The sequence below is a fragment of the Ambystoma mexicanum genome, chromosome 1q (assembly GCF_040938575.1).
Source record: "Ambystoma mexicanum isolate Mex_15411 chromosome 1q, UKY_AmexF1_1, whole genome shotgun sequence".
In the NCBI taxonomy this organism is placed as follows: Eukaryota; Metazoa; Chordata; class Amphibia; order Caudata; family Ambystomatidae; genus Ambystoma; species Ambystoma mexicanum.
This window is the reverse complement of record NC_090922.1, coordinates 985,945,913-985,969,774: the sequence shown is the minus strand read 5'-3', so window position 1 is coordinate 985,969,774 and position 23,862 is coordinate 985,945,913. Positions and strand designations below refer to the sequence as shown.

The 23,862-nt window shown below is 44.8% G+C and overlaps 1 protein-coding gene across 2 annotated transcripts in view; it reads left to right on the top strand.

The window, feature by feature from the left end:
- LOC138539878 (interferon-induced protein 44-like) overlaps nucleotides 1–23,862 on the top strand; it is a 1,550,577-nt gene that overhangs the window by 899,033 nt on the left and 627,682 nt on the right. The gene's annotated exons all lie outside the window — the stretch shown is intronic.

Here is a 23,862-nt window from a genome sequence, read left to right as displayed (position 1 = left end):
CTCACCATTGTCTTGGAGGGCAAACTTGCCAATCAGAATGTTGTAAAGAATACCCTGGACTCCGCAGAGACAGCAGGCAGGTCTCTCACACAGGGTACTCTCCTAAAGAGACACGCGAGGCTGCGCACGTCGGGCTTCAGGCCTGAGACCCAGGCATCCATCATCAACAAACCCATCGAAGAGACCAACCTCTTCAGGAAGGCGGTAGACGATGCGTTGGAGACAGCCAAAAAGGAGCACGAGACTATTAAGTCTCTGCACCAGATTTCCCAAAAACCCTCTTCACAGAGGGGCAGTAATTCTCAGCGGTCCTTTCGAGACAAGCCCGCGCTGCTCAAAATAATTTCGGCACGGGCAACTTCAACTCAAGTCAACCTGCTGCAGGACCCACTTACTACCCCCAGAGGGGTCAGAAGCGCGGAAAGAATAGAGGCAGAGGCTCCAATTCCAGAGGAGCGTCAACTTCGGGTCAGAAATGACCACCAAGTTCAGGTCCCCTCCCATGTCTCCCCGGTCGGGGGGCGATTAACATCTTTCCTCAACTCATGCGAGGGGATAGCTTCAGACCAGTGGGTCTTAAAGACGGTCGCCCACGGTTACTGCGTGGAATTTGCCCGACCTCCACAGTTCAGACCGCCGAAACATTGACGCCTTTCACCGGAACATCTGCAGATCCTGATCCAAGAGGTGGAAGCGCTGCTGGGAAAGGACGCCATAGAAGCCGTCCCGATTCTTCAGGTAAACGAGGGCATCTATTCAGTGTACTTCCTTGTACCCAAAAAGGATCTCACCATGCGTCCTGTTCTGGACCTGCGCCCAGCGAACAAGTTCATAAAGCTCCAGATGTTTCGCATGGTAACACTGCAAGAGGTGATCCCATTGCTAAAACGGGGACTTCATGACAACATTGGATATGATATGAAAGATGCATACTTTCATATTTCAATGCTGCCAGCGCACAGAAAATTCCTAAGGTTTGTGATTCAGGACAAACACTACCAGTTCAAAGTACTCCCCTCCGGCATAGCCTCGGCGCCAAGGGTGTTTACCAAGGTCCTGGCAGTGGCAGCGGCACACCTGCGCAGACTTTCAGTTCCAGTTTACCCTTACCTCGACGTTTGGCTCATCACGGGGGACTTGTTCGACGTTTGTTTTTCGAACACCCAAAAGACAGTAGACCTACTGTTCAGCCTGGGATTTTCAATCAACGAAAAGAAATCCAGCTTAGTCCCCAGCCAAGTAAAACAGTTCCTGGGGGCTCTTATTCGTACGGAAGATGGTCTAGTCTTCCCTTCCAACGAGAGGGTTCAGAACATGCTCTCTCAGGTTCCTCAGTATGTAGCCAGTCGAGAGGTGACGGTACGCAAAGCTATGCGTTTGCTAGGCATGATGGCGTCATGCATATACTTGGTTCCCCACGCGCGGCTGCGCATGCGTCCCATGCAAGAGTGGCTCAACAGCCAGTGGTGTCAGGCCAGCGGACAATGGGAAGATCTGTTAGTTGTCTCGCCAGCCCTCGTTCTCTCTCTGCAGTGGTGGTCGAGGGAGAACCTCTTGAAGGGGAAGACCTTCACCACCCCTGCAGTGGAAGCCACTCTCACGACAGACGCATCTCTCACAGGGTGGGGGGCTCACCTGCTTCAACAAACAGCGCACGGAGTGTGGTCCCCTCAGGTAGCGTCCAACCATATAAACCTACTGGAGCTACTAGCAGTGTTCAAAGCATTGAAAGCCTTTCAGGAGCAACTGCAAGGGAAGACAGTGCTGGTCCTAACCGACAGCACAACAGCAATGTATTACCTGAACAAACAGGGGGGCACTCACTCTCCAGGGCTATCCAAGCTGTCCCAAAACATCTGGATATGGGCTCTCAAACACAAGATGATCCTGATATCCCAACATGTTCCAGGGGAACTCAATCTTCTGGCAGACGTACTCAGCAGAGATTTTCCTCTGCCAGAAGAGTACGAATGGCGACTGCACGAAGACATTGTATCCAACGTCTTCGCAGAATGGGGGTTTCCAGAGATCGACCTGTTTGCTACTCAGGAGAACGCCCAATACCAAGATTACGCCTCCAGGTACCCCCAGAACCGATCCAAGGGGGAACGGTCTCTGGATAACTTGGTCGGGAAAATGTGTCTACGCTTTTCCCCCCGACTCCCCTTCTGAACAAGATAGTACACAAGATGCACCAGGAACCAGTACCATGATTCTGGTGGCTCCCATGTGGGCCCGCCAACCTTGGTTTGCGCACCTGATGGAAATGTCCCTCTCCGCACCAGTCAAGCTGCCCTGCCCGTACAACATGTTGTCTCAGGACAGGGGGGAGACTCTGCGCCCATGCCCACAAACTCTGAATTTAGCAGCCTGGCTCCTGAGGTCATAGAGTTTGGACATCTGCAACTCCCTCAAAGATGCATGGACATACTGAGGGAGGCAAGAAAGCCTAACACACGTTATTGCTATGCCAGTAAATGGAAATGTTTTGTCATCTGGTGCAGTTCCAAAGGCGTCAATCCCACCGATTGCTCGCCTTCACACATTGTGTTATATCTAACCCATCTGTTGGACTCTGGGTTTGTCTTCAATTCCTTAAAGGTTCACCTAGCGGCGTTGTCAGCCTACACCACGTCACAGCAGAAGGTGTTGTGGTGGAAAATACCTGTGATTAAATCCTTTATGGAAGGGGTTAAGAGAATGTTTCCCCCCATCACTCACCCAGCCCCTGGGTGGGATCTAAATGTGGTTTTAACTAGACTCATGGGACCCCCTTTTGAGCCTATGCATAAAGCTAGTCTGAAAGACCTGACTTACAGGACATCCTTTCTAGTAGCTACCACTTCTATCAGAAGAGTTAGCGAACTATAGGCCCTCTCGGTCTTGGACCCCTTTGTTACAGTCCACAAAGATAAGGTAGTTCTGCGCACTCATCCCAGATTTGCGCTGAAATTTATTTCGAAGTTCCATGTGAGCCAGTCAATCGAACTACCCACGTTCTTCCAGAGACCTACTAACATGGCCGAAAGAAGCCTTCACACACTAGATGTGCGCAGGGCAGTCATGTTCTACATGGATAGAACTAAACCACTGAGGAAAACTAAACAATTCTTTGTTTCAGTGGCAGCTGGTAGAGAAGGGGACCCTGTCTCTAAATCAGCAATATCAAGGTGGATTGTCAAATGCATCACACTATGTTACACTCTTGCAAAGAGAGAACTGCCCTTCAAGCCTAGAGCACATTCTACTCGAGGCACTGGGGCATCCAGAGCATTCATTGCAAATGTTCCCCTAGAGTCCATTTGCAAAGCGGCAACCTGGAGTTCTGTACACACCTTTACAAAACACTATTGCCTAGACACTCATTCTAGGTCTGATTCTCAGGTGGGACAAGCAGTACTAAGACATCTTTTTTCTACTGTTCCTTCTCACAACCCACCTCCAACTCCGGGTACTGCTCGCTAGTCTATGCACAGCATGTGATTCTAAGCAGATTAACAAGCATCAGAAGAGATGCATTACTTATCGTAAAAGCATTGTATCTGCTTAGATTCACATGCGCCCTCCCTGCCGCCCCGCTCGGGGTGGAAGGAACATAGACTTCTTAATACTTTCTCTCTTCATGTACTCACTCACTATAGCCTTGGGCTCCCTCATGGCAGAAAAAATACAATCAGAGGGACCTCGGCGCGTGAGGGATTTTGGGTACTACACACTTCACGATAGGGATAGTGTTTCAGACACGCCTATGCCAACGTCCCCTTTCGGACCCCCGAAAGACAAGATGCAATACTCCGCGGTTACCACTGGATGTCGGACCATATGCACAGCCTGTGAATCTAAGCAGATACAATCATCAGAAATGCTTTTACGGTAAGTAATGCATGTCTTATTTACTCAGTCAGTTTGAAAACATTACACTAGCAAGAGCAGCTCAATATCACACACTAATAAACCACAAATAATACACAACCGGTAAGTAAATGAACAAGTTTAGCTCTCCTGAAGTGGCACTTCATATACTTTTAAAAGGGGTAAAAAGACAAGGTTGTACGAATCAACAGCACAAATGCATTCATAGGCAGGGCAAAGGGTTTCAGTAAACTACAACCAGCAATTCAGTTCATAGGCCTGGGCCAAAGTCAATGGTTCAGAGTCTTTGTATAGGATAGCACAGTTCTGGTAGTAAACGGTTAAGTCTTTGCCACAGAGTTTAGAAGCTAGGTGAAATGTTTGACGAATGTTTAGGGAAGGACAAGCCTTCGAAGTTGAGGAAAGTTCCACAAACTTTCACGATGGCTGTTCCTGAGCTTCAGTAGTGGGGACAAGAAGGAGGACGTCGGTAGGTTCCTTCACTGCCCAGGGATGAGGCCACAAGCTTAGCAAAACGTCGGTTTAAGGTGTGAGTGCCTTAAAGTCCACAAACTGGTATCCTTCCCACTGGCTATCCGGTTTTCCACAGCACCCTGTAGAAAATTTGACCAGGCGGGGACGGTGTCCAGGCGGCTTACGAGTTGGTTGTTCCCACCAAACTCAAGGCGAAGAAGTTAACCTTGAAGGGCTTCTCTGTCGATGGAGTTTCGGGCAATTTGGACCTGCAGCAGGGCTTCACCGGTCGTCCAGGAGTTGCAGCAGTCCTCTTCCTTCAGCTCGTCTTCGGTTCTTTCGTTCCAGTGGTCGACTCTGCTTTCCAAGTCCCAGAGACCTGCTTTTAAACAGTTTTCCCCCATTCATTCCAGCCTGGCTGTCACTCACACAGCAGGGCGCCTGTCCTTGCCGGACAGTCAGCCGGCCAATCATGCCAGAGTGCATTCAGGTCTCCTAGGAGACGAAGCACAGGGAGTTTCGGGCACCTCCCTCACATCCTGTCCACCCCAGACACTCAGGCGCCAGAGGAGGGCTTCAGCACTGAAGCCCGTCAACGGCCAACGAACAAAGGGACCAAACCAGGTTTGGCACGCAGAGGCAAACACAAGAAGGACCTTTCCTAAAAGAAAAGATGACCGGAGTCTGTTTTTACAGATAGATCTTGGGCACCATATTGAAAAAGATGGCTGACCCGATTTTTAGCTACTGTTGTTCGCGGTCGGGAAAAATCATGGTAGTTTGATCTAAACCACTGCCACCAGCCATTTAAAGTAGGAAAAGGCAACATTTGACTGTTACACAAGTGTTTTGACTCATGGGAAGCTAGGCAACCCCTCCAGCACTCTATAGGAAGATAGTGTGTGCTGGGTCAGTAAATGTAAAAAGACTAGCAAAGCCAATTTAACTTTACATGCTCTGGGAGACGGTAGTCAGTCCCAGAGAAGGTATTTAAACCTTGGGAAGTCTGAAAGACATCCCTGTGTCACTGGACTGAAGGTGCTGTGTGACACACAGAAAAAGATGATGCCTATGGAGTTGTTTTAAAACTCCATAACCAAAGAACACAAAAGTAAAACACACATCCAAATACATGGAAGAGTGGGAAAAAAAGCTCAACTCTTCCCAGGTAAAAAGATCAAATCCTAGAAATAAAGCAAAGTAGCTGGGGGTCTCAAAAGATAAGGGAAATTAGCACATTTGGAGAATTCTCCCTAACAAGCAGTCACTGGCGTCAGTGACTTCACTTGTGGACAGTCGTTCCTCATGGCGTGTACTCCAGGTGTTTTCTTTATGTGTGTGCCAAGCGTACCACATTCTGTCATGTGAGCACCTAGCTCCTGAAAGGAACAACATAAACAAAAGCAAAAGCAGACATGCGCACACAGAGCATATGGTTCCAGAACATTCCCATAGTTTAGTAACACCACAGTGAATTGTTCCAAGTGCTTTATTTTGCTACAGAATGTTAATGACAACGTGTAAGTTGGCTGCATTCACCGCTCTTTTATTTCGCAAACAAACTCCAGTCAGCAATGCCGTCTGTGCACTTCTGTACTTCTGTTTTGTAGAAGATATTGTGATTGTACGGCTCCACACAAGCAAAATGTCTTGGAAACGTGGTCAGCAGACGCTCTTTTCATGTGTTTCCTTTTTACATAACATGACAGTGGTAGCGACTGTTGTTCGACCCACGGCAAAATGTGTATGTGTGTTTGCAAAGAAAGTAATAAAACAAGAACCCTCATGGGGGTCACCACAGATTGCTGGAGAATGGAGGAGCTGCTTTGCTAAGAAGTGCGTCAATGAAATGTGAGCTGTGGATGTTTGTGTGTCGGTTGACCGCTGCATGCACCTCTGGCCATTGTAACATTCAGTACACTGAGGGTGCGTAGACGTAGCAATTGTGTGAAAGGGCATAGAAAGGGCAAAACAGGGAAATGTAGCCCTGCACGAGTGAGCACAAGGTGTGTTGTTTTAGTGCACAAACTGCATTCCCTTTTCATGTTGCCTTTTATGGCTGCATTTGCAGGGGGTGGGTAAGAATGCCAGCAAAAGGAAGTACAATAACAGTTGCAATTTACGGGGAATGGTGGAGACATGGCACTGTAATGGCGCGTCCTTACTGCCGTCACAAAGCTCTGTACAATGTACAGAGAGAAAGTGTGTGGTGGAGTACATTTATAATTATGCATACAGAACAGCCGCTTAATATATTGTATTCGTAATACACATGTGAAGTAAAGTTGTACTTGCATAACTTTGGCAAATTCCATGCTTGTATTGGGTGGGTGAGATATTGCAGTGTACAGCGTATGGGATTGTTGCAGACTACCTTTGGGGCACGTGGGCAGAGCAACTGTAGTGTAAGTTATGTATCCTTTTTTACTATACTTCCATACAATGTCTGACCTTGGAGCTAAACATGCTCCCCCCCTCAAGGCTGTTTTACAATGAGCATGTGTGCTGTTCAAGGAGAGGTATGTTGGGTTTCACTTTCCAGAGATGATGCTGGAAAAAAAAGGAATCAGCCGGCAACGTGTTTTGATTGTAGCATGCATTTACGAATTTTGGTAGTGCAATTACGGTGAAGGTAGCACGACGTACAAGTAGAAATGATGGTGGCGTACACATGGTGCTGTTAATGCACAGATGGCAACATTCATAAAATGTGCTTTTACAGTGCCTAAGGACTAGTTATATTTGCAGTGTGTTACGAGGCAACGGTGGACGATGGCAGACTGTGTGTTCGCTGCCTCAGAAAACGTGGGTGGCTGGCCCATCGTACAGAGTTTGGTGTCGTGCATCATGAACCTGTTTGGGGTTGCCATTTAGCAAAGAAAAAGGTGTTTGTGTGCACGTTCGTCAAACATTGTAAGGGGGTTATGATGTTCAAATGGTGTTTCCTTTATACAATAAGAAAGGGAAACAGAAGTTTGAAAACTTAAGTACTAATGCAGTGGTTGCAATATGGCTGCCGAGCTACGACCCATGCGCTGCAGTGAAATATGTGTTGGATACCTTTTTTTAAAAATGGTGTACATAACAATGAAAATGACTTTTATGGCCTACACGCTACATGGTGCCAGTGAAAAGCAAGGAGCCAAATGTTGCAGCAGTTACGACAGTTACGTAAGATGAATGGATGCATTCATCAAGTTGTATTGTTGTGATTGTGCATATTGTCGGGTTGGTTACTGTAGTGTTGTGCATTTAGTGTGTTCACTTATAGTAGGCTTAGGTGAACAGTGTACGTAGGAAACAGGTTATGTATTGTGTGCAAGAAATGGCAGCCAATGTCAACTGCAGTGGCTAAGGGGTAGGCGGCTGTGTTATGTGTGGATAGATGTTTGTATGCACAGTTGTACAGTGCAGCGGCAATTGTGGGCAGGATGTACAATGTTGAGTGCATGGCTGGAGGCCCTACACTGTACAGGGTGTAGTGAAGCGTGTAGGCACAAGCAGCGTAATGTAATATAGGTGTGCTTTGCAAATGGTGGCATTGCTATGTTTATAGCAGAAATAAGTGCACACATTGCACTGTGGACATTGTAGAGAAGTATAATAGCAACCGTTGCAGACTTACTGTTTGGATTGAGGAGGGCCTGTACTGTGTTTTGTGTATCGAGTGTGAAGTGCTGTGGTACTGGTTGCTGCATTATCTGTGGGAAAAGAGAACAGAACATGTTACAGCAGGTATTTCGTTAGTTTGTAGTCCACTAGATAGCATACATATCTTTACTTTGTGGACCCTCATAACTAGTACTTCCTAAGTACTATGCTTTGAACCAGTGTACTGTGCAATGAGCGCAGTTCCTGTGTTTCTTTGCATAATCATTGGGTCTGTGGGGAAAAAAATCCATGCTGGATTTAAAAATAAACTTCCAAATGTATTTCCTACTATGGTGCACAATGAATGACACTCACGTTTGGAGTGGTTACAGCACTTTTTAAGGTGTACTCTTGAAGTAGGAGGAAATGTAATGGTTTACGATTTCTGGCCTATACATGTTGATAGGATGGGTGGCGTTGTATATATAGCAGGTGGTATTTTGTAAATGTTTTCCTGCTTTCTTTCTGTACCAATGTTTATTTATGTGTTTGGTTGCTGCTGGTGGTTTGCAAGTATTCTGGCATTGTACTGTGCTAGTGCAAAATTCTGACGGTAGTTATGTAGCTGTTGGCGTAATGTAACTGCTCATACTTTGGAAGCGTTTCACAATATGTTTGTGGCACAGTAGTTGCTGAAGGTTCAGGTGGGTTGTTGTAATGCTGCAAATAACATTGTTGTATTTTGGTTGCCGTTAGATACCAGGTGGCATATTATAACTGTTTACAGTGTCCTATTCGTAAAGGGCACGTTTAGAAGGTTGTGCATTTCTGTTGCTACTTGGACATCTGTGTACATTCTGAAGTGGTAGAGTACCATTATGGAGTTACGTGATGATAGGTCCATATGTCTTGGAGTTGTATGACTATTCTTAGAGAGCTGGTGACTGATGTGCGTACGTGGTAGTTTCAGAGGTTACTGAGGATAGTTTTGAACCCTTATACTTAGTACATTTCCTTCCACGTATCCTGTGGAAAATACTTCTGCTGTGATTTGTGTACACGGATTGTTTGTGTGAGTGTATTCATTGGGTTCATTGGGGATAAAAATGTCCAACACACACTTTAGTGCATTTCGTCAATGCTTGCAGTATGCTAAATTGCTTATGGTCGATAGTGTGGAACGACAATTTATTTTCCACCTACAAAGATACTGGTTGGTGCTGGGGAGTAAGTTGTACTAGGTTTGTACATCAATTAGTACATTTTGGCTTCAAGAATATTAAGTAGGCATTTGCAAGATTTGCAGGTAATCTCTGCTTTGGACTGATGGAAGTTATCATTTCATTCCCACCATGACCATTGCTTTCTAATGTATGCAGTATAGTGGCCTCCATTGTTTGAGTCGCCTGTGTAGTAGATTATGGTTACTGTTTTGAAGGCTTTCTTGCCAAGTGATACCTGTCCGTGTGTGATCGCAGTAAGTTTGCAGTTGTTTTTGGTTCCATCGGTATTGTATCTTAGGAGCATTAATATTCCATATTGACTATGTGAGTGTATATGTAGCATCGAACGAATATCAGAATTGCACGACGTACACAACATGCTATGGTTTGCATTTTGCACCAGTTGCTGAAATGGAATGGAGTCAGTTAGGTATTGATACATACACAAAGCATTTGTTAGGAACTTGTTCCTGAGTGACATGGTTGCCCAGAGTGCATGTAAGTTTCCACATGTAGGAAATGTGAAAGATTTCATTTGAGTATGTTTTTCCTTTCCAGTATTTGTAGTAAGTACATTAGACATTCCTGTGGATCTTCTTGTCGGTTTAAAGTGAATTTCACCATTCAAGCACTGTAGTCCCAATTCTTACCTTATTCCCGAGACACTGTAAATGGTGTCAGGATTACATACTGCATTTCTGTGAAGGACGAGCATTTTCAAAAACAACTGGTCTGCGCCATTAAAATAAATATTTTTCACAATTGCTGGCATTTGGAAAAAAATGTATTGTTACATTTGCATAGGAATTAACACCTGTTGTATTGGAAAATTTGAATGGGCCAGGTACTTCTGTGTCTGAGCACTTTGATTGAAGGGTACGTGGTTTCTTTGCAGAGGCCTTTTTTTGTGGGTGGAGTAGGGTATGGTTTATCTTTTTGCCTCCTTTTGTATGTGCTTTTGGTGGTTGATGTAGTATGAGTTGCATTCACTTTCTTTGATGGTACTGTTGCCAAATAATTTACAACTTCTGATTGAATGAGCCTTCTTTTGAACCCTTTCAGTTTCTGAGGAATAGGGTACATTTTCAGATGGGGTGTGTACAGTGCACGTAGTCTATTGTACTCTATGATGCAAGGAATGTATGCACTGACTGCAGTTGCATCAAAATTCACTAGATACAGTCCTTCCAGTGTACGTAGCCGTGACAGTGCTACGTAACTCATGCCTTCTTTAAAGACTGTGCAGCCAATATCAATAAATGCTTGATCTAAGGTTAGACCTTGCAATTTATGAATAGTTACTGCATAAGCTAGCGACAGAGAAAACTGTTCCTTGCGTACGTACATGTCTTTGAAAAGAAGGAATCCTGCCGTTGTGCATCCTATATTTTTGACTTCTGAAAGTTTGTCAAACTTGATGTTTACAAACAGAATGCTGTTGTCCCGTGGGTATGTCTGGAAACCAACAACTGTACCAAGTGCTCCATTAACTAAACCTTGCTCTATGTCAATGTTACGCTTTAGCATAACTTTTCAGTTGACGCATAACATTTTCTCCAAACCAGCTGTGTTGGAGATGGAGTTCTCTAAGGTTTGTAGTCGTGCTATGCCTTGTTGACATATAGTTATTGTCATACTGTGTACGTCCAGTTTGTCTGTGGCATGAATTTCCACTAGTGGTTGTTTTTGTTTTTGCAGCATTGCTGCATTATATTATATTGTGCATAGCTTGCTAGAGTTAGCATTAAGGACATACAGCTGCATTAAGGACATACAGCTGACATTTTTCTGAGGTAATTGTTCCATGACATCAGTAGCACATGTGTTACGCCCGCACAGCTCATGGATGCGTCTAGTATTGAGGGTAGACTGCGCCTCCTTTGATAGTACACCAATCCGTATGTTTTTTTAAAATCTTGGCGTAGGTGAGGTCTGCAGACTGACGCATGTTTTGAGATAGTTCTCTGTAGTGGAAATGTTGCCAGAGATTTACATTCCCGATGCTTCCAAGACTTTTACGCACTGTTTGTGTCCTAAGGTTTTGAAGATAGGTTCACCTTTGACGTGTTAATTGAAGGAGATCTCCGAAAACAATTACAGGTTTTCCTCCAAAGAGTTCTTCGTAGTCTGTTTTGAGGATCTCTTGCAATCTGAGGTGAAGCAAAGACAACATTAGGTTGAAGACCATGCTCAACTCATCTATTAGGAGCATTTTCATTTGTTTCAAAACTCTGCGTAGCTTCATAGCAGATTCTGCAGAAAGTTTATAGTACTCTAATTTGCTTTGGTGTTCTACTGTAAGGAGTAGCAATCGGTGTAGAGTGACTCCACCTATGTTGTAGGCAGCCAACACTGTAGGGACAGTTACAACAGCAGAAAGGTTGTTGTTTGCTAATTGTTGGAGGTATTTACTGATCATTTTTATTAAAAATGTTTTACCTGACCCAGCTTGACCACTTACATACAGCAGTATAGGTGTGTAGTTGTCACAGGTGCAAGTTTTACTTTCGTGCTGTAAACCATGTTCAATGGTTTCACTTACTTGGACAGAAATGGTACGCTGTTCATTGTTTAGTTGGGATTTCAGTACTGCCAACTCTTGTGCACAGTGCTCATACTGAAGCATAGTGGTGGTTACCTCCGTCATCGCTAATTCTTCCTCATTTGCTATGGGTGGCTGTCCAAGTGATTCTTGGCTGCCTGTTTGAGAAGGTTCACTGCTCTCAGAAGTGTCTACATTTAGTTGTGCTTAAAGTTCTTCTTCTTGTTGGCGTTCATTGTCCAATATGGTTTTGTACCGTATAAAGTTTTAATTTGTAATTGTACTTTCACTGGCAGTGAAAGCATCTTCATAGGAGGTATAGGTGGCTAATACATCTTCTTCTTTTCTTCTCCAAGGTTTGAAAAGTTGAAGTAGAGCCATGTAGTACAGTTATTTTTGTTGGGGAGTTTTTGTTTTTTTTAAAACTTATTTTTATTCGTTTTTTTCAAACAAGAAAACAGCATGAGTACACATTAGCAATAGGAGACTTAACAGCGAGAGCATAACACATGGCATTACATTTGGCAGTGAATCTCCCGACAGGTGGAAAAGATTGGTGCGATGTTCCATAAGGTCACTCGAAGGGTCCGGGCTCCCCCCGTTTCCTGGTACATTACCTATCCCTCCCACTTCCCCCATATTTTCAGAAACTTCTGGGGGCACCCCTTTGCTGTATAAATTCGCCTTTCCAGGGAGGCGCACCTATCCATTTCATTGGACCACCGGTCTATGCTTATCCTATCTGCTGAGCCCCTGGTGGTTGCCGTTTAGTCTCTTCCCCATCCCTATTGCCACACTCAGAAATGTCTTTTCATATTTAGTGAAGTCAGTTTCGCCGTCTATTGCCAATAGAATGAGTTTGGGGTCCTTTGGGATTGGGGCGCCCATTACTCTGGAGAGGCGCAATAAGCACGTTGTCCAAAATTCCTGCAGCACCCCACATTCCCAAATCATGTGGTAGAAGGTGCCCTTTGCCCTTTTGCAATGGAGACAGGTCGTGTCGTCATCTCCCCCACATCTGGACATTTGTTTTCTGGAGTAGTAGGACCTGTGTAGGATTCGGAGCTGTATCAGTCGGATTTTAGCATCTATGCCAATTTCCCGCTGGGACATCAGTGCCTCCGCCCATTCTTCAGCTTCTAGTGTCCCCAGGTCCTGCTGCCATTTTTCTCTGAGGTGAGTGAGTTCCCTAGAACCAAAGGAGTTAATTGCCTGGTAGAGGGTGGAAGTCACCTTGGAAGGGATACTGTGTGGGAGGGTATTTGTCTCCAGGGGGGAGCATGCGGGTATGTCAGTGAGGCTCTGAAATTGGGCACTGATAGCATGTGTAAATTGGAGGTACCTAAAACGGTCCATAGGCAATAATCTGTGTGTCGTTTTCAGCGCTTCAAAATCCATCAACCGTCCTTCGTGAACGATATCTGCCAGTGTGGATATCCCTTTTCTCTCCCAGGTGTCAAAGTAGCCCATTCTCTGAATTTCGGGAAGGTATGCATTGTGCCATAAGGGTTGGATCAGGGTTGGTCTGCCCTCCCAGCCTATGTGTCTATGTATTTCCTTCCAGATTCGATGGATGTGAAGGGACCCTCTCGGGACCCCCTTTAGACTCTTGTTGTCGTCGTACAGTATGTGTCGGGGGGACGGGAGGCCTGTGTCTCTTGTTTCAACCCGGATGTGTGGGAGCGTTGGGTCCCCATGCAGCCATTCGTTTGCCACTCCTGCCTGTGCAGCCCAGTAATATATATGGATATCGGGCAGTCCTATGCCCCCCTCCCACACCAAACGGCGGAGTGTTTTAAGCACAATGCAGGGTTGTTTCCCTCCCCATAGCAACGTGCGTAGGGACTAATTGATGTCTGTGAATGTTGCAGCCGGGAGTGGGGCATTTTGGAGGACGTACAGAAATCTTGGAAGCGCCAACATTTTGAATAGTGCCGCCCTGCCCAGTAGTGAAAGTGGGAGAGAGTGCCAGTGGGAGACATCGTTCACGAATGTTTCCATTATGGGGTGCAGGTTTAGTTTGAGGAAGTTGCCTGGTGTTGCACTTTTCCGTATACCCAGTTAGGTAAATCCCAGTATCGAAAAAGAGTATGGGCAGGGTTCTAGGATTGCTTGGTCCCCCCTTGCACAGGGAAATATATTGTTTTTTGTGTGTTTACGTGGAGTCCCCCGAAGTGTTGGTATTCCTCCAGGGTCCTGGTCTCTATCGGACAGGAGATTATTGGTTTGCTTAGGTAGATCAGGAGATCTGTTGAGGAGTTTTTAATGACAACTTCGTATGATTAATTAGGCTGCATTTGGTAATGGGACTCGAATGGGAATGGGGAGTATTATTTCCGGGGCCGGGCAATGAGGAATTACTGGGACCGCCGGGGCTGTAATGCCTCGGTAAGTCCCCATTGCCGGGTGCCGGAAAAAGTACTTCTCCAGCGGCAGCCGTGCCGTTTTTACCGGCACGGCTACCACCAGACTCATAATGAGGCCCACTGTCTTGTGAACGGTGGCTATGTGAACCCGATGGAGGGAGGCCAAAAGAAAGCTAGGGGAAGGGAACCCCGCTTTCAGATGAGTTTGTGAACATTGTGACAAGTGTGATCCCGGCTGAGGGATGTCCACAGTGAATGATTGTTTAAAAGACATTGAGATTCTTGAATGTGATACTGTGAATGAAAGGCCGTAGTGAACCCGACTGAGGGAGGCTAACACTGAGGGAAGGATTGAAGCCCGGCTGAGGGGTATCCAAAGGCGAGGAGTAATCGCCCAACATGAAGATTTACTGAAGGGACTTTTGTTTGCTGTTTATGGTCCATCAGGCCCTCTGAGGCAAAGGCAAGAGACTTTTGCATGAAAGAGACTTGGCCACAGAAGGTCATGATATTGTCGAAAGGAACTGTAAGCTCGTGTCAGAGAAGCCCAGAAGTGTGCTGTGCTCAAGAGTCCAGCCTTGTCCTGTGGTTTATACGTGGGGAAGGGAGACCCCGACCATATTTTGAGAATACTTCTTTCTTTTCTTGTGAACATTATCCCACACTACTTTGTAGCAAGCATAGCGGTAAGGATTGGCAATAGGTTTTTTAGTGTAGGCCCTTTGTATTTGACTAAGACTCCACTAGGACTGTATTATTATTATTATTTGATGGTCGTAGCTTGCTCCCATCTTAGATGTAAGTTTAGATTAGGTGTTTATCTCACCCATTTTTGCAGTTTAATAAACACCATTGAACTGTGATCAATTGTGTCTGTCTTACTTTGATACCATGCCTTCTTTATAAAAGCGATTTCAGTGGAACCTATATCTGACTCGAGAAGTTCTGATGTGATACAAGGAAATTGACCAAGAACATGTTAACTGTCGTTTTTGTGGAGTAATCATGAATTGAGAGAATTTACGCCATAAACGGCAGGCTTATTCTGTACAATATTTTGAGAATTTGCGGTCTGTCGACTAATTCCTTTTGGAAATGCTGTTTGAGTGGCGCAAAAGGTCACGCTCTATTGCTAATTGTTGGTTTTATGAATTCCTTAGGCCTCAATGAAGAAGATGGGTAATATAGGTCTAAGGATTGGTTCAATTAATTTTGTATTAACCTTGTATTTTATATCTTAAATGTTGAGTGTAATTTATTGTAAACTTTTTTATTTTACTATATTGCGATATTGCTATGGTTGAACTTTGTTTTAGCCAATAAACAATTACAAAAATAAAATAATTAATCAGTAAAATCCTTGTCCTTTGTCTGGTGTATTGATGCTCTGGGGAGGAGGAGAAGCAGAGGGTATCATGCTCTTTCCTTCCTGCTTTCCTTCATGCTGATTAAGCATGCACTCTTTCGGTGGTTTGTCCTCCACCTAGGCCCCAAAGATCTTCCATAACTCTGAAATGGGTAGTCTCTTTTGTAGGTTCTTTCCTTTATATGCAGCATATAAAAATGTCGTCATGTGTTGCAGCACTGATTCTGAAAGAGTGCCCTCCTTGGGCCAGGCCATAAACATTTTGCGTGCTGTGCCCTGCACCCATTCGGTATTATATTGGGAAATTTTAGTTGTATACCTTGGAAGGACTTTACAGAGATGCATAAGAGGAGTGTCTCCCATGACGGCACGTCATGTTCTTGACTGCCAATGCTTATCGGACCTAAATAAACCTCTAAATCTATTAGCTATTCTCTACTCCTTTACAATCTCGTGTCAACAATACTCTCATTTATTTTCAACACTTTCTACACCTCTTCATAAGCCTTTGGGCTACAACAGCTGTTTTGGCAAGCACCACAAATGCTGCCCACGCTCAACACTCCACCCCTTGAGTCCAAACCAAAGCTCCATGTGCTTTACAATGTAAACCAATATCCACAAAGCTGTGTTTTTCACAATCCAAACCTACTTCTCACCCTTCGACTGGCGCCAGCAATCTCTACACATATGGGTGCACCCTCAATATAAAACAAGACCAAACCCCAAATCTGCGGCCATCTTCCTGCCCTCTCTGACAATGTATCCTCTGTCTCTTAAAACTACCCCAACTGGGCGTGGCGCACCCTTCCTTAGCTTTGTCGCAAGAAATCTCTTTTACTCTTAGTACCTCGTTCCGAGGTTTAATGCGCCACCTTCCAAAACCCTAGTTACAGGTATCCTCTTATCAATAAACACTTTATCATCTCATGATTCTCTAAAGTACACAGACCAATCCAATCCTTTCCACCAATTTGGTGCTCTATACTTACATCCGTGAATCGACCGAGGCCTTTGGTATCAATCCCCCCTCAACTGTCTGCTCGCCTTTGCCCTGCAGGGATTGGTCAGGACTTTAACCAAGGGGGCACCAACAGCCATCTCAGTACACCTGTAATTCTCTGGTCTCTACGGGTCACTCTGCAGTCTTCAGGCTTGTGACAGGGAAGAGTCGACAATCCGGGGGCTCTGGCCAACCATCCGAGTCGCTACCATATGTAATGGTGGACTGGAAACCCCCAGTCCTAAGCGGGACAGACAGGACGGGAAATCCCACACCCAGTAGCAAAAGAGTCAAGGTAATTGACAAAGGCCTGTTTTATTAATAATCTTGAAAAAACAGGGACAGCAGTAAAAACCAATAGTTTCACGCTCTCGTCCTTCTCAAGCTTGTCAACAGTTTAAGAATAAAAAATATGAATCTTGGTTACAAAAACCTACGGGAATGTGGGATTGGTTAGGGGAATCATCTATATATGTAATCTATAAGTGTTAGTCTTTTCATTGGTCCTTACTTCCCTGCTAGCCACACCTCGGACCACCTCTAAATTGGTTACTGGTAAAAGACATCATCAAAACAACAAACTATTGGCTACTGAAAGAGTTGCAAGACGGCATCATTTGAGAACAGGGATTGGTTGGCATCGGCTTTACTAGCCTTGACTGTTTGGCATGTAATCAGCACATGAGCAACAATAGTGGTAGGGGGAGCGGTCTTGAAGGACTGCTTTTCCCAATTAATAAGACACCATCTCTGATTTCCTAGGCCACAAGCTAGCACTTTAGCTTTGAACTTGGCTTTGTCTGGCGTCTTTGTTCTGAGAACTTGAGGGGAGTGAAGACTCAAACCTATCTTTACCTTGAGTTAATGAATAGATGTTATTCTCCAACTATAAGTCACGTGTGCCAAGATCACGTTTTGAATTATTCTGTTTGACTTCTACTAAGATTTTAGCCAATTTTAAGACGGGTGTCTTTACCCTTCCTGGCCACTGAAGACCTCTTCAAGCTAATCTTCTTTCAATATTAAGGCTTAATTAATTAGCAACTGCCTCTCAAGGGCTGTTTGTTGCATTAAAGAAATGTGTCTTGTACTTGGGAATCATTGGGCCTCATTACAAGTTTGCCAGTCCGGTAACTACGGTACTGGTAAGCTTGCCGGTACCGTAGTTACCGGACCAGCAAACTACAAGTTCTGTTTGCGGGTGCCTTTTCACCCGCCATGTCGGACCTGGAGGGCGGAACGACACCCGCAAGCAGAGCATGGCGGATGCACCGGCACCATTCTGAATGGTGCCGGTGCATTCCGGCCTCCCCATTCCCATTGAGCCCTATGGGGCTCAAATGGGAATAGGGAGTGAAAGTTTCTGGCCCCTGGCAATGGGGAAATGCAGGGTCCACCAGGGTTGTAATAGCCCTGTATTTCCCCATTGCCAGGGGCTGGAAAAATTTGCAAGTTTGACGGCAGCCTGCCTGTTTTACTGGCAAGGCTACCTCCAAACTTGTAATGAGGCCATTATCTTCTGTTCTCCTCGGTTCTGTTCCGAACCTCCCTTTAGCACAGTAAGCTTGGCAGGAGCTGCAGAGATATTGTCTGGTCTGCTCGGAGTTGTATTTTTCCAGCTAATTCAGCGATTCGTGTCTCCCTGCAGCTTCGAGGTTTCTTCAATGCTTCTTATTTACTGGATCTTGTCTATGCCATCCATTTTATCCAAAATGGCCACCCGTTTCTATTGCTTTGCGTGTGTTTCTTTTGCCTTGCGTTTCAGCGCATATATTGAATATATGTTTTCTAGTGTCTCATGGTGCAGGTTACATTCTTCATGTCTAAATGCAAGTTTGACCTAGTGTCTGTGTATGTTCATGGTGAGTGCATATCTGCTTCGTGTCCAGTTAGTCTACGTGTTCGTTTCAGTTGTGGCACTACTTGCTTTCGTCCTTTTTGGTTAGAGCCTGCTCATCCTTTCTTGAACTTGCAGAATCATCCCTTTTTCGATTGATCCAGGGTAACGTTGGCTGGGTTGTCTTAGAGAAGGGCGTCTCTCAAACTTGCGGACTGGTGGCGGAGAGGGGACGCCACCATAAATGATGCACTCCTTTCATTCCTATGATAGAGAGGTGAAGGAGGGACCGACGCTATGAATGACGCATTCAACTGGCTCTTGACATTGTAGGTGATCTCCTGTTTAGCAGAGAAAGGCGGCGTTGTGTAGTGGCAAATTATTGTGGTGAATCTCCACCTAGCAGGGACAGACAATGTTGTGTGGGATATCCCTCAGTTCTAGAGAAAGGAACTTGAGGAGGTTTTGAGTACCCTCGTCTCGAGTTAAGGAGACAAGAGGAAGGATCTACATGATTGTGTAAATAAATGTGTTTTATTGCAGGTATTGTTGATTATTGTACAAATACGTGTAAATAAGGTGTTTGTTGATTGGCATTGTTATCAGCTGTGTAAATGCAGGTGTTTAGTTGTAAGGTGTTGGTAATGGTTTAAATAAAGGGGTTTTGTTTTAGGTGGTGTTGATAAGTGTGTAAACATTGGTGTTTTTGTGTAAGGTAGTGTTGGCAAGCATGTGAATTAAGGTATTTAGGGTGAGCTGTTAACAGTTGTGTGAGGAAACCAGTTTTATTAGTGTGCTGTAGGTTTTGGAGATAAGGCACCTCAAGGTAGGTGTCCACAGATTTTGTTTTGATTGAAGTCAAATCCTTGAGGTATTATGGACACTCCATTGGAGCACATGTGTAAATTGTTTCCACAATATAAGAAAAAGCTTTTGAAGTATCACAAGGGATAGGTTCAGGGGACTGTGCGTAAACTGTTTAAATCATGCCCCGTAGATAAGAATGTATTGGAACATATACACACGTATTTGCTGTAAATCTATAAGAGGAAACAGTAAAAAAATAGGTAGAGCATACTTGATTTATGGAAAATGTTTGTGGAGGAAGATAGTACTCCCAATGGCGATTGGGAGGGATTGATTCTGGTGAACAATATGGTGCCGACTCCCTACAGCTTGCTGTAGGATACACCAACCCACAGTTTTCTCCCCCAACGGACCCCAGAGAAACCTGGGGGGTGCCATAAGAGACCCGATGATTCTAGCAATTGAGGACAAGGCTCGGAGGCAGGTCGAGGCAGTATTACAAAAAGCAGAGCAGGAGCTGACAGAGGCATTGCAGGGCAACAATCTAGAGCAGGGGCAAGGGCCGGGGCAGAGCACATCTACAGGCACTGATCAATGCCGAACGTGACAGATCCTCTTTAAGATCGATAGTAAGTTTGTCAGAGATACCCAAATCTCAGCAGCTCAGACTACCCAAGGCGAGACCACGCCCTGGAGCGCAAGCAAAGGATCACAAGGCCTGAGCGAGGACAAGGATCTGATAGACTGGGATTTGGTGTATAGGGAGACCAGGAGGAGGACGATGATGGGTGGAAGTCAGAAGCCTCGCAGGAGGAGACACCCTGGAGCCGCAGGCTTCAACCGTGGCTCGGCCGAATGGCCCTAGCCAAAGGTAAGAAGCGAGTGAGGGCCTCCCAGCCTAAGCAAGGAGGAACACAGTTCCCGTTGTTACAGAAGGGACCAGGAAGATCTCATTATGTCCCTTGGCCCCACATTGATCGTGAAAACTTAACACTCGCCTTGCCCTCCCTTATAGTGGTAGCCGGCAAGTGGATTTATGCCATTGAGAAACATACAGCAGGCATCACACTTGCTATGGGGGACATGAAAAGTTTGTTCGCCTCCCCACTGGGAGACCAGGCAGATGAGATATGGAAACAGGCTGGGTATCCAGGGGTAACGTTAAGTAACACTGCTCACGATGGTACCCCATTTAATAACTGTCGAGCACAAGTATGGGAGGTTTTGAGGGACATGTACCCCGATAGACCTTACATGCAGTATCATGGCCCGCAAGGTGAAGGCAGATGATGGCTCCACACTTTACATACAGCAGATACAAGAGATGTGGCGGCTGGAGACGGGGAGGCCTGAGACAAGAATATCCCAGTCTTTTATCATTTGTTACTGAAGGAGGTTCCGTTAAGAAGTACAAGCAGACTTAAGCAAGGTGGTTGGGATCGAAGCGAAACCATGGCCCGAGATACAGACACACATAATACATTATTGTTGCCAGAAGCAGGAGAAAGATGAGGATCGGACAGAGCAAACACAGAGGGCAGACGTAAAGCTGGTACAGAATAAATTATCAAAGCTAAGCGTGCAAGGTGCTGTAATAACGAGCAGTATAGAAGGCTAACCTTAGCAAGCCCCCATGCAGGGATGGACAGAGGGTCCTAAAGATGTTAGGAGGGAAACAGGGGTTTCCAGAGAGGAAGATGGGGGTTTCAGAGAGGTAGAGGGGAAGGATTTGGAGGTTTCGAATGATATGGAAGCATGACACTCCAAATGGGGGTGCAATGTTGGTCCTGCAGGAAGATGGGTCACATCACATGGGACTGCAGGAGTAGGCTAAACATTCCCTGCCACCCCAATGCACTCATGTATTCCCCGACCATTAACTCACAGACCCGATATGCCCCAGGCACCGTACAACAACAAATGCAGCCTCAGACACCAAATTTCACTCAGTCACCTGCTCAGTTGTGGGATAGGAATCCATTGCCACAGGTTACAGCTACTCGCTACACAGGAGCAAGTGTGCTAGTGGGGCAATCATTTCCCACTCCCATGGAGCTCTGGCGTACCCAGTATTATGCGTAACTACCGTCCCAGATGAGGAATCCCAAGTAGGAGTAAATGTAGGAGATCAAACATTCTCTTTTTTGGTTGACACAGGGGCTACTGAATTCTGCATTAAGGAAGGGGTGTTTCCTATGTCAGACAAAATAATGGACAAGCATGGATTTCCTGGGGCTGTCGTATCGGTTTCTTTTACTGAAGACTTATCTGTCACAACAATTGTCAGTGCCTTTATTGCATTTGCGAGACTCCCCAGCTAATCTCCTAGGCAGAAACATCCTAAGGAAGTTCAATATAACTTTCATTTTCGGAGGAGGGCCTAGTGTGCTCTACATCAGGCACGTACCATGTGAGGGCAGTCGCAGTAATACAAGCACTCTGTGGCAGGATTTGGTCATTTGCGATTTGATGCGCATCAAATGTTACATGTTGTTGCACCCACTAATTGGAATAGGTCATTTTATGCTGATTTAGGTTTGTATAATAAATAATAATGTATTTCTCATAAAGCGCTACACACCCATAGGTCTCAGAGCACTGAAATAACAGAAGACATTATTATCCCACAGAGTGGTACTCAATTTATCAACCTCGGAAGGATGAAAGGCTGAGTTGACCCCGCAGGGATTCAAACCTGCCGCAGCAGGCTGCACACAGAGTTCATGGGCGAGCGCTGAGCTCACTGTGCTATGTGACCGGCTAGGGGACTAATAGAAGGGGATGGAATTAGCATACACCTGATGTCTAGAATATATTCTAATTTTGTGTTTTTTGTCTTTAAATACTGTAACCCAATGTAGGCGGGTCGAGCTTCGGCTTTTTAGTCTCGCAAGGCTGACTGATCTCCCGGCCGTTAATTGTAGTTCATTAAAGCTTTGTTTTTTACAATATGGTCCCTCATCATTGCTTGGAATTTATTTGAGGGGCTAAATTAGCATTCATTGCTAACGTGCCACTGAAAGCAATCTGCAAAGCGGCCACATGGAGTTCAGTACACACTTTCACACAAAATTATTGTGTTGACTCACCGGCCAGGAATGACTCATATGTCAGACAAGCGGTTCGTTCTATCAAACCACCACCACCTTCTTCTGGTACTGCTTGATAGTCTATGCAAAGCATGTGATTCTAAGCAGATTCAAAAGCCTCTGAAGACAAATATTGCATACCTGTACTTTCTGATGCTTGTATCTGCTTAGATTCACATGCGCCCACCCAGCCTCCCCTCATTCGGAGTAGAAGCAACATAGACAACATGTATGTTATGTTTTTCAAGCAATCCTTCATGTTTACACTTCACTATATACTCCATGCAACCTCAGGTCAGAAAAAAACAACAATCTGAAGACCTCACCCTGTGAGGGGTCATGTTTACAGTACATGTCACAGCAGGAACAGTATTACAGTAACGCCATTCTGCGTCGAAAAACTAATATGTAATACTCTGCACCAACCACTAGGCCTATGCAAAGCATATGAATCTAAGCGGATACAAGCATCAGAAACACGATTACAGGTAGTGTGAGACAGGCATTGTCAAAATGTAGACAAGACTAACCATATATAACATAGAAAAATTGATAAAAAGATGTCTAACCTTGCATCAATTTAAGAGTCGGTTAATAACCAAAAGAAAAGAGCAGCCGGTAAATTATACATATTCAGCCAGATACAAAAAGAAATGTTAGAAATTAAAAGAAGAAAATAAAGATGGCCAGATAGGTATAGCAGAGTTGTGTCAGAATGAAGCCCTTACACTGATAATGGAGAGTTTGAATAGTGCATTGAAACTGTACTGGCAAGAGGATAGCTCTGCAGAAGCAGAATACCGATAGGGCATGGTCCTTAACCCTATATGGCAAATCAACAACATGAAAAATGAAGTAATCCATCTCATTTTACAACAAGGGAAATGGCAGATACTGTAGACTCAATGATAAATATGCATACAGTGGTGCTTGAATTATATTGAGGTATAAACGTATTGACGGTAGAAAGCCTCATTGCTATGCGTCATTTAATATTATTAGTTTTAGACAAACAGTGAATCATGGGAAACTAGGCTTGAAGGTACCCATTAAATTCATCAGGTATTTCAATTGTAACTCTTTGTAATTGGTTAATTTTCAGATGGAGTCATACCAGCATTCATAATGCAAGACCAAGCTAATTTTTTCAGTTACTCACAATGCAACAGACTGCTTTGTAATCAGACTGGATTGGGTTCACTTTTACACCCATGCCACCCTCTCCCTTTACTGTTAGGGAGGTGTTGCTTGCCACTCCCCCATCCCACTGCATGAGGGCACTCCTGTGGCCCCGTTTTAAAAAATAAACTGAATGTGAAAATCTTTTCAGTAGAAACATATCTGAGGTAAATTGACCTACTCCCATCAATCATATTATACAACAATCTGAAAATTCCTTTCTGGGTGGGAGACACAATATTTATCCCCCCTAAATTATAGGGGGAAATATGGTATAATTATTATCATATCACATTTTGTTTAAAATTCTTTCAGCTGAACGCCTCCTCAGTCGGGCAATTAAATAACACATGCTCACTTTCTAAAGTGCAAGACCCAACATAAACCATACTCTTTCATGCTCCTTTTGTACAGATGAACCAGGGTGAATAATGCTATATGGTATATAAAAGCAAGAGTTTGTGTGTGGTTGGCAGACATGAAGGTAGAATTTGGACAAAACCTTATACCTTGTCTAATTATCCAGAACATTA